Here is a 9,421-nt window from a genome sequence, read left to right as displayed (position 1 = left end):
CACCTGGGGAGCTTTTAAAATCCAAGACAGCTAGGCACTGACCAATAAAATCAGAATCTCCAGGGTCTGGCATGAACATTTTTTAAAAAGCAGGTGTTTATGTCAACCTGAGAAAGCTGATTGCAAAAATTAAAACAAAATAAAAGCAATTGATTCCTATGTAACATTTAAAATTGAGAACTCTGCTTTAGAAAAAAAAACAGTGGAACTCCACCCCCTCAACAATTCTTAGAATGTATAGAATGTTTCACCCAAAGGGCCAAAACATCTGTCATTCACTTGTCCCATGATGCAGATTACCTAAGCAGATCATATATCTGTCATGTGGTTTGGTGTTCCACAATTCTTTTTTTTTTTTTTTTTTTTTTTTTTTTTGAGGCGGAGTTTTTTGCTCTTGTAACCCAGGCTGGAGTGCAATGGCACGATCTTGGCTCACTGCAACCTCCGCCTCCTGGGTTCAGGCAATTCTCCTGCCTCAGCCTCCTGAGTAGCTGGGATTACAGGCACACGCCACCATGCCCAGCTAATTTTTTGTATTTTTAGTAGAGACGGGGTTTCACCATGTTGGCCTGGATGATCTTGATCTCTTGACCTCGTGATCCACCCGCCTTGGCCTCCCAAAGTGCTGGGATTACAGGCTTGAGCCACTGCGCCCGGCCCCACAACTCTTAAGTAGTAACCCTTGCAATCAATTCACCTCAGAGATGACTGAGATAATCAGTGAGGTATGTTTTTCTCAGCTATATTATTTTGCCTAATGTTCATTGTAAATGTATTACATTTCATACATTTCAAGTCTGATCTTTTACCATATAGTTCCAAAAAATATTTTATGTTTACAAACCAAGTTAATTTCAATTCATCCTGTTTGGCATTAGATTTCCCCTCTATTTCATATCATACATAAATTAAATTGTATACAGATTAGAAACTACAGTGCAAAATACAATTGTGAAAAGTCCAGAACATTTGGAGAATATGTAAGCAATTTCAGGATGAGGAGGTCTTTTCAAGCATGGTTATAAGGCCAGAAACCGTAAAAGCAATATGAACTGATACTACACGATGACGTAAAACTTCTTTATTCAAAAGATCGTAAATAAAAGCTGAAAAACAAATGAAAAAACAGGGGATGAATATTTGCAGTATATATAGCTGATGAATAGTTAATATCCTTAATAGTTTAATGTTTTTACAAACTAAGAAGGCAAAGATTACCAACCTAACAGAAAATGTGTAAAGTCTTCAAATAAACTATTCACAAAGAAGCATAAACAACCAAAACAGGTGAAGAGATATTCAGTCTCAGGAAGAAAAAAAAGAAATGGAAATGGAAATAATGATGAAATGTTTGAGTACTTATCTGACTGGCCGTGATATGATAATGCCAGTGACTTCAATAGTGTGGGAAACAGACATTTCAATGCACCACTGGAGTCCAATCTTTCAGCTACGAGTAGTTTGAAAATATGTGCTACAGTTTTTCAATACACTTTGACTCAACAATCCTGTCTAGGAGTTTATCCTGAGAAAACAGGACATGTGGGCAAAGATGAACAAATTAAGATATTTACTGGCACATTCTTTATAATAGCAAAAAATGTGGAAGCAACCTCATTATTCATCGATAGGAACTTGGCTAGATTAACATGCTTCATCCTTATTAGAGGAAATGGTGAAGGGATGAAGTTGGTCTTTATCTACTGACATGAGATGATGTCCTCAATATATTGCTAGTTTTTAAAAGCCAATTTCAGAACAACATGTGCAATTTCATTTCATTTAAAAAAATTAGATGAAAAAAGTTTATTTAAATTTAAAAGTCTAGAAAATTTTTTTAAACATTTATTTAAATTTAAAAGTCTAGAAAGCTATATACAAATTACTAATCATTATTATCTTTAGGAGAAGTGGCAGATGGAACAAGTAAGAAATTTTGACTATATGCATTTCTAAGTTGCTTTAAAAAAAACAAACATTGGCCGGGCGCGGTGGCTCAAGCCTGTAATCCCAGCACTTTGGGAGGCCGAGGCGGGTGGATCATGAGGTCGAGAGATCGAGACCATCCTGGTCAACATGTGAAACCCCGTCTCTACTAAAAATACAAAAAATGAGCTGGGCATGGTGGCACGTGCCTGTAATCCCAGCTACTCAGGAGGCTGAGGCAGGAGAATTGCTTGAACCCAGGAGGCAGAGGTTGCAGTGAGCCGAGATCACGCCATTGCACTCCAGCCTGGGTAACAAGAGCAAAACTCCATCTCAAAAAAAAAAAAAAAAAAAAAAAAACATTAACAATCACCAAACACAAAAAAGCTCTTTCCATTTTAGAAAAACAAAACAAATACCTCCCCTCTGTGATACTGTAGCCCATGTGCCTGCATTTGCAAACTCCCAAGGATACATGGGCCCCTTTGAAAGGAAATAGACCCTTCAAACAGCCTCACTATGGGGCCTACAAGCTTAAGGGCTGAGCCTGACAAAGACTGCCACATTTTGTAGAATTTTATCAAGCAAATGCTTTTTGAGCTCCTTCTCTATGCTCTGCCTCTGTGTTCAGCTGTTAATCATATAAAATTTATGATTAGTAATTTTTGCATTACAAAGCAAACCAGTTGTATGTAATTGGCTTTAAAAGGAGCCCAGCATTCTTATTTTTTCTTTTTCAACCTCCAGTAATTACAAGTACATGAAGTATCTTCCTAGTGAAAAAGAAAATGAATGAATTAACAAATCAAGGAATACAATGCTGACTATAGTAAGACCTGATTTTTTGATGGGGAAGTAACTGATCTATTTTAATCTTCAATTATCCTTTATAAGGACTTTCTTCTGCCACCAAGTAAAAAAGATATTAATTTGGCTCAGACAAATCAAAAATATTAGTGAATATCAGAACCATAAAACTGTATTCTCCAAAACACTTTCTTTCCTTGGTCATCGTAGTAACACACGTGAAACAATCATATGTTGTTTTGATAAATTGACAGACATGGTCATTTCCTTCTAAGAGTTTGGTGTCTAAAACGTGATCACAGTCAATAAACTTAAAGCCATGCATCAAGAAATCTATTTGAACTCCAAGAGATGACTACAGAGCCAGTTTATCAAGAAGCAGACTGTCTTGCAGGCACACAATCGTGCACACACAGACACACATACGTATTTTTAAAAGCCAACAAGTAGGGACACACCTCTTGAGCAATGCTTTGAAAACGAAAACCCTAGATGTTCCATTTTACAAACGTGTGCATTGCTAGAGTGAAATAAGATTCTGCTAAGGGTAAAAGGATATCAGGATTGGCAGGCGTGTGTGGGCAGGGTTGGGGGTAAGATGAAGTCCTAAGGGAAGTTAATTCAATAAATGTTGAGTTTATAAGTGTTTCCCAGGATTAAGGACTTCATTTTTCCAGAAGAAAGAGAATCTGCTGCTGTGTTTTGACATTGGCTATTAAATGGCATAGATTGTATTTAAGCAAATACCAAAACTTCCTGCCTAATATAGTCATATTCTAATAATACATGTGCACCATTGACTGAAAGACACACCTTAATTGCATTAATAATGATTTTCAATTTTTCAATTTTCACTACTTCTCCTTCTAAGTTTTTCTTGTCTTTCTGCTCTAGTCTAAATAATTGACTAGAAGATGTTTAGTTTACAATGTCTTTCAGTGTCTCTTCTGCTGCATGCCTGACTCCTGGAATACCCATGAATGTTCTCAATAAAATTAATATAATAAGGCTTACTCCACTGTTTTCTAACTCTGACAGTTACAAAAAAATCAAACAAAACAAAGTGTATTTTTTAAAAAATGTGAAACCACACTGTTTCTGTGCCAATTCCAGTACTGCTTCTACATACATTTTATAGAACGTGTTTTTCAAGGTCATTAATTCACCTCATTCTCCTGAGTTGAGTATCAAAATGCAGTTTCCAAAAGCCCATATTGCTGAATTTGAGGTTCTACATGTAGAGCCAAGTGGTCAGGATTTTAACAACCTAAGCAGATGCTCCTAAGCATGGTCCTTTAGAGCAATCATGCCATTTGCTGCACTAAGCTAAATTGTCACCCCCATAGTCATTTCCCAGGTTCTTTTTTTTTTTTTTTTTTTTTTTTAATTGAGAGACGGGGTTTCACCATGTTGGTCAGGCTGGTCTTGAACTCCTGACCTCAGGTGATCTGCCCACCTTGGAACTCCAAAGTGCTTGGATTACAGGCGTGAGCCACCGCGCCCGGCATTTCCCAGGTTCTTAACCCTTCCATGATAAACTTGATGATAAACATGATGCTTTGTAATCCTAGTTGTCTTTCTATGCATGTTATAGTTCATCAAAGTCTGTATTTAAATTTGGTCCCAAAAATTAAGCCTGACCTTGTAGAGATGGTTATTAATGCAGAGTACATAGGGATTCTTACCTCCCTTGATCTAACTACTATTTATATTTTTTTAAATGACATAATTCCATTAATTCAGAGAATGATTATAGTCAATCAAAGTCACAGGTTTTCATTTGAGTTTCCATGTTTGTGCTATATGACTTCTAATTTAAGTGCAAAATTTTACATTTATTTTTATTAAATTTAATTGTGTTAATATGCCATCTCATTAAGATAATGTTTAATTTTCAGTTTCTTCATCTATCATATAAAATCATTTATTGATGGCTTTATACGGCACGATAAAGCATGTAATAGCCACTGGTCTCTTTCCTTTATGCCATTCAGTTTGAAGTTTTCATAATTGATTTGGGTGAAGATAAACAGAGTACCTCTAGGGGAATATGGAAGATACTCAAAGAAACAGAAATGCCAGTTTTACCTCGAGAAATAAGATTGACTAGTTTCTCCAGGTGTACATGTTTATTTCTCCTCCATCAGGAGAAATATTCAGTGAAAAACTATGAGAAGCACTGAAATAAGATACCTTGTCTATTTTCATGCCCTCTGCAAAGTTGAGAAGCCTCTATGTTCACCCAGCCATTGGTGAAAATGCTGAATGTAATAGGGTAAAAGCATACTACTGGAGACTATAAAGTCGCTAATGGACACTCCTGAAAACAGACAATTTCATATTGCTACACCATGTCAAGGTGAATACCAATTGCTCGCTGCTTCAATTTGATTTTCAAGCAATCCTTTCATCTACGTGCTTAGTAACCTCATAAAAAATAAATCAGATGAGTGTATCAAAGCTTGTCCTTATTTTACATTTGTTGATTACTAATGACCTTAACATTCATTTCTGAATGCTCAAAAACTAGAGCATTTTTAACAATCTGTTGTTAAATCTGAAAATATGAATTAATTTGTCTTTAATTTCCAGAATCCTATTTCTCTCTTAAAAATAAAGACGAGGCCGGGCGCGGTGGCTCAAGCCTGTAATCCCAGCACTTTGGGAGGCTGAGGCGGGTGGATCACCAGGTCGAGAGATCGAGACCATCCCGGTCAACATAGTGAAACCCCGTCTCTACTAAAATTACAAAAAATTAGCTGGGCATGGTGGCACGTGCCTGTAATCCCAGCTACTCGGGAGGCTGAGGCAGGAGAATTGCCTGAACCCAGGAGGCGGAGGTTGCGGTGAGCCGAGATTGTGCCATTGCACTCCAGCCTGGGTAAGAAGAGCGAAACTCTGTCTCAAAAAAAAAAAAAATAAATAAATAAAAATAAAGACGAAATGTACCCATCCGTGGTCTTGTGGCACCTCTCCTATTTGCCATGACTTTTCAGACTACCAAACAGTAGTTCTGAGCTTATAGCTGGAAATTCTGTTTCCACCCTGGTACAAAATTTATCTGGTCTTATTTTAAACACCTTGGAGTTAGCTTGCCAATTGCTCTTTCATCTTGGGTTGCAATTTCAACTTTTCATAGTTTATTCTCCATATTCAATTTAAAACCCAATCTAGAAAAGAGAGAAGCAAAAATAGAAGTTGAATGATGCTATCACATCTCTGATATACCTTCTGTTATCTTTAAGAAGTAGACTTATTTCCTTGTTCTTTTTGAAATTGTGGATTGACAAACTACAATTGTGTGTGTGTGTGTGTGTGTGTGTGTGTGTGTGTGTGTGTATTCAAGCTAATTAATATATTCATCACTTATCTTTTTTGTGGCAAGAACATTTAAATTTTATTCTCTTAGCAATTTTGAAATATGCATTATTATATTACCATGCTACATAATATATCTAAAATAATTTGTTCCTCCTGTCTAACTGAAACTTTTTACCCTTATGAGCTCCCTTAGCTTATGGTAATGAGCTCCCTTAGCGCTTCTTTGTTTGGGAAAGCTTTTATTTCTCCCTCATTTCTGCTAAGAAATCCACTGACATTGAGACTACCTTATATGTGATATGTTTCTTATCTTGTGCTGCTCTCAGAATTTTTTCTTTATCTTTGATTTTTGATAGTTGGATTATTACATGTCTTGGTTAACTCTTCTTTGAATTGAAATTGATTGGAAACTCCTGCACTTCCTACACCTAAATACTGGCATCTTTTCTCCAAATTTGGAGAGTTTTCAGTCACTATTTCTTCAAATGTGCTTTTAATACTTTTTTCTGTCTTCTTCTTGAACTCCTATTATACGCATGTTAGTTCTATTGATGGTTCTGCATAATTCCTGTAGGCATTCTTTTTTTTTTTCTCCTCTGACTGAATAATTTCAAATGTTCTGTCTTTGAGATCAGAGGTTTTTTTTCTTGACTGAGTCTGCTGATGAAGTTTTCTATGCAATGTTTTCAGTCCAGTCATTATATTTCCTCAACTCTAGGATTTTTTTAAAGGTCCTATTTGTCAAACCTCTCATTTTGTTCATGTACTGTTTCCTAACTTTCTTTTAATTTTTTGTCATTATATTCATGTAGTTCAGAGTTTCCTTAAAAGGATTATTCTGAGGTTTTTGTCAGTCATTTTATACATTTCTCTTTCTTTATGGTCCATCATTGGAGCTTTATTAGTTTCTTTTGGAGGTGTCATGATTCCCTGATTTTTCATAATCCTTGTGTCCTGGATAGGTGTCTGTGTATTTGAAAAGACAGCCACCTCTTACCGTCTACAGCTGTTCTTTGGTAGGGATAGACTTTCACTATTTAGTCTACCCTGTGATTCTGGATAGGTCAGCTGGTAATGGCCACAGGTAGGTAGAGGTTGCTGTTGGGTTCCCTGGTTGGCTGGGCCGCTGCCACTGCTCTGAGGTTGTGTGAGGCTGCTGGCTGGGCTCTGCTGTGAAGTGAAACCACTGGCTGGGCTTTGCTATCAGGTGAAGCTGATGGCCAAGCAATATGATGGCCCCTGATCAGGCCAGGTCACCGGGTATATCCCCTGGCTGAGTGGTATCACTGTTTGGGTTCCACAGCTGGGCAGGGCCGTGCGCTGGGTTTTGTTGCTAACAGAGTTGCTGTTTGGGACAAATGGGACCAGAGGCTACACTCCATGGAAATTCACAGTTGAGGCTTGCTGCCCTGCTTGGGTGGTGCCTTGATGTGGGTTCTGGGACCAGATCAAGTCACTGATTGGCCTCCCATGTCCGGCAGGTTTAGCACCTGTGTTTTGAAGAATGCAATGTTGTGGGCATCTCCTTGAGGAGGCAGGGCCTTGTAATGGGCTCTGAGGCTGGGCTTTGATGCTGGATGTCTAGAGACTAAAGCCAGGTTGAACTTCCCACCATGCTTCTGGGAGTGATCAATTCAGCTTTGCATGTGGCCTGTGCTGTTGGCTGGTATCTCTGACTGAGTGCCACAGCTGGCAGGAACAGAGAGCTACTGCCAAGATCTGCACACTGGTCACTGTGAGCTCTGCCTCCTTTGTTTCTAACTGACCCCAGACAGTCTAACCATGCCATTACTCCCAGTGTCCCCCATAAGGCAAGACTGGTGTGAGCTTCCTGGGATGCACCCTGGAATGCTAGGGAAGCTGGATGTCTGTCTCTGGTTGTTTTCCTGTTTTAAAATCGTGGGCCGGGCGTGGTGGCTCAAGCCTGTAATCCCAGCACTTTGGGAGGCCGAGGCGGGTGGATCACGAGGTCGAGAGATCGAGACCATCCTGGTCAACATGGTGAAACCCCGTCTCTACTAAAAATACAAAAAATTAGCTGGGCGTGGTGGCGCGTGCCTGTAATCCCAGCTACTCAGGAGGCTGAGGCAGGAGAATTGCCTGAACCCAGGAGGCGGAGGTTGCAGTGAGCCGAGATAGCACCATTGCACTCCAGCCTGGGTAACAAGAGCGAAACTCCGTCTCAAAAAAAAAAAAAAAAAAAAAAATTGTGGGCCCCAGGCCCTCCCACGACTACAGCCATATTATAAGGCCTTCGAGGACCTGCAGGACAAGATTCTTGGTGCCATCATTGAGAAGTCCAGGACTGCCCTGCAGATCGGCAGTGCCTGTCTGGCTGCAGATGACTTCCGAACCAAGTATGAGAGGGAGCGGACTCTGCTCATGAGTGTGGAGGCTGCCATAATGGCCTGCACAGGGTGCCGATTGAGCTGACCCTGGCCAGGACCGACCTGGAGACGCAGACTGAAGGCCTGAAGGAAGAGCTGGCCTACCTGAAGATATCAAGGCCCTGAGGGGACAAGTGGGAGGTCAGGTCAATGTGGAAGTGGATTCGGCTGTGGGCACCCACGCTGCCAAGATTGTGTGTGACATGTGGAGCCAATATGAGGTCATGGCCGAGCAGAACTGGAAGGATGGTGAAGCCTGGCTCACCAGCTGGACTGAGGAACTAAACCTGGAGATTGCTGGCCACACAGAGCAGCTCCAGATGAACATGTCCAAGGTCACTGACCTGGGGCGCACCCTCCAGGGTCTTGCGATTGAACTGCAGTGGCAGCTTAGCATGAAAGCCACCTTGGAAGGCCACTGATGCACTTTGGAGCTCAGCTGGCACAGATCCAGGCACAGATCATCAGTATTGAAGCTCAGCTGGGCTCTGTGTGAACTGACAGTGAGCGGCAGAATCAGGAATACCAGCACCTCATGGACATCAAGTCGCGGGTGGAGGAGGAGATCGCCACCTTCCTCAGCCTGCTCCAGGGTCAGGAAGATCACTACAACAGCCTGTCCACCTCCAAGATCCTCTAACGCAGCAGGCTCCTGGGCTTCTGCTCTCCGTTAGAGGGTGTCTCCTGAGTAGGAGAATGGAAAGGAAGAGATACATACCCCTAGCTCTTCCCCTGATCTGCCAATGAAGTTTTATGGCCCAAGGAAAAAATAAAATAAAATCATGGACCCAGGGGGAATTCTGTCTGTGTGGCCCTGTGCCAACTTGAGGGGAAAAAGGAGAAATGTGGTCAAAATAAGACCATGTCTCTTACCCTTTAATGTGGTTTTTATCTCGTTCCGTGGTCCACACTGGAGTCAGGCTCATTCCCAATTTAGGGGCTTCTTCACAAAAGTTCTTGTCTGTGGATAGCTGTTAGCT

The 9,421-nt window shown here is 40.5% G+C and overlaps 1 pseudogene; it reads left to right on the top strand.

Annotated features, from left to right (window-relative positions):
• The first annotated feature begins 704 nt into the window (after nt 1-704).
• LOC101052789 (keratin, type I cytoskeletal 19 pseudogene) lies at nt 705-9,081 on the top strand (annotated as a pseudogene).
• The last annotated feature ends 340 nt before the right edge of the window (nt 9,082-9,421 follow it).

Source organism: Saimiri boliviensis, chromosome 3 (assembly GCF_048565385.1).
Source record: "Saimiri boliviensis isolate mSaiBol1 chromosome 3, mSaiBol1.pri, whole genome shotgun sequence".
In the NCBI taxonomy this organism is placed as follows: domain Eukaryota; kingdom Metazoa; phylum Chordata; class Mammalia; order Primates; family Cebidae; genus Saimiri; species Saimiri boliviensis.
Note: the sequence above shows the minus strand (reverse complement) of the source record. Positions and strands in the feature narration are given on the sequence as shown.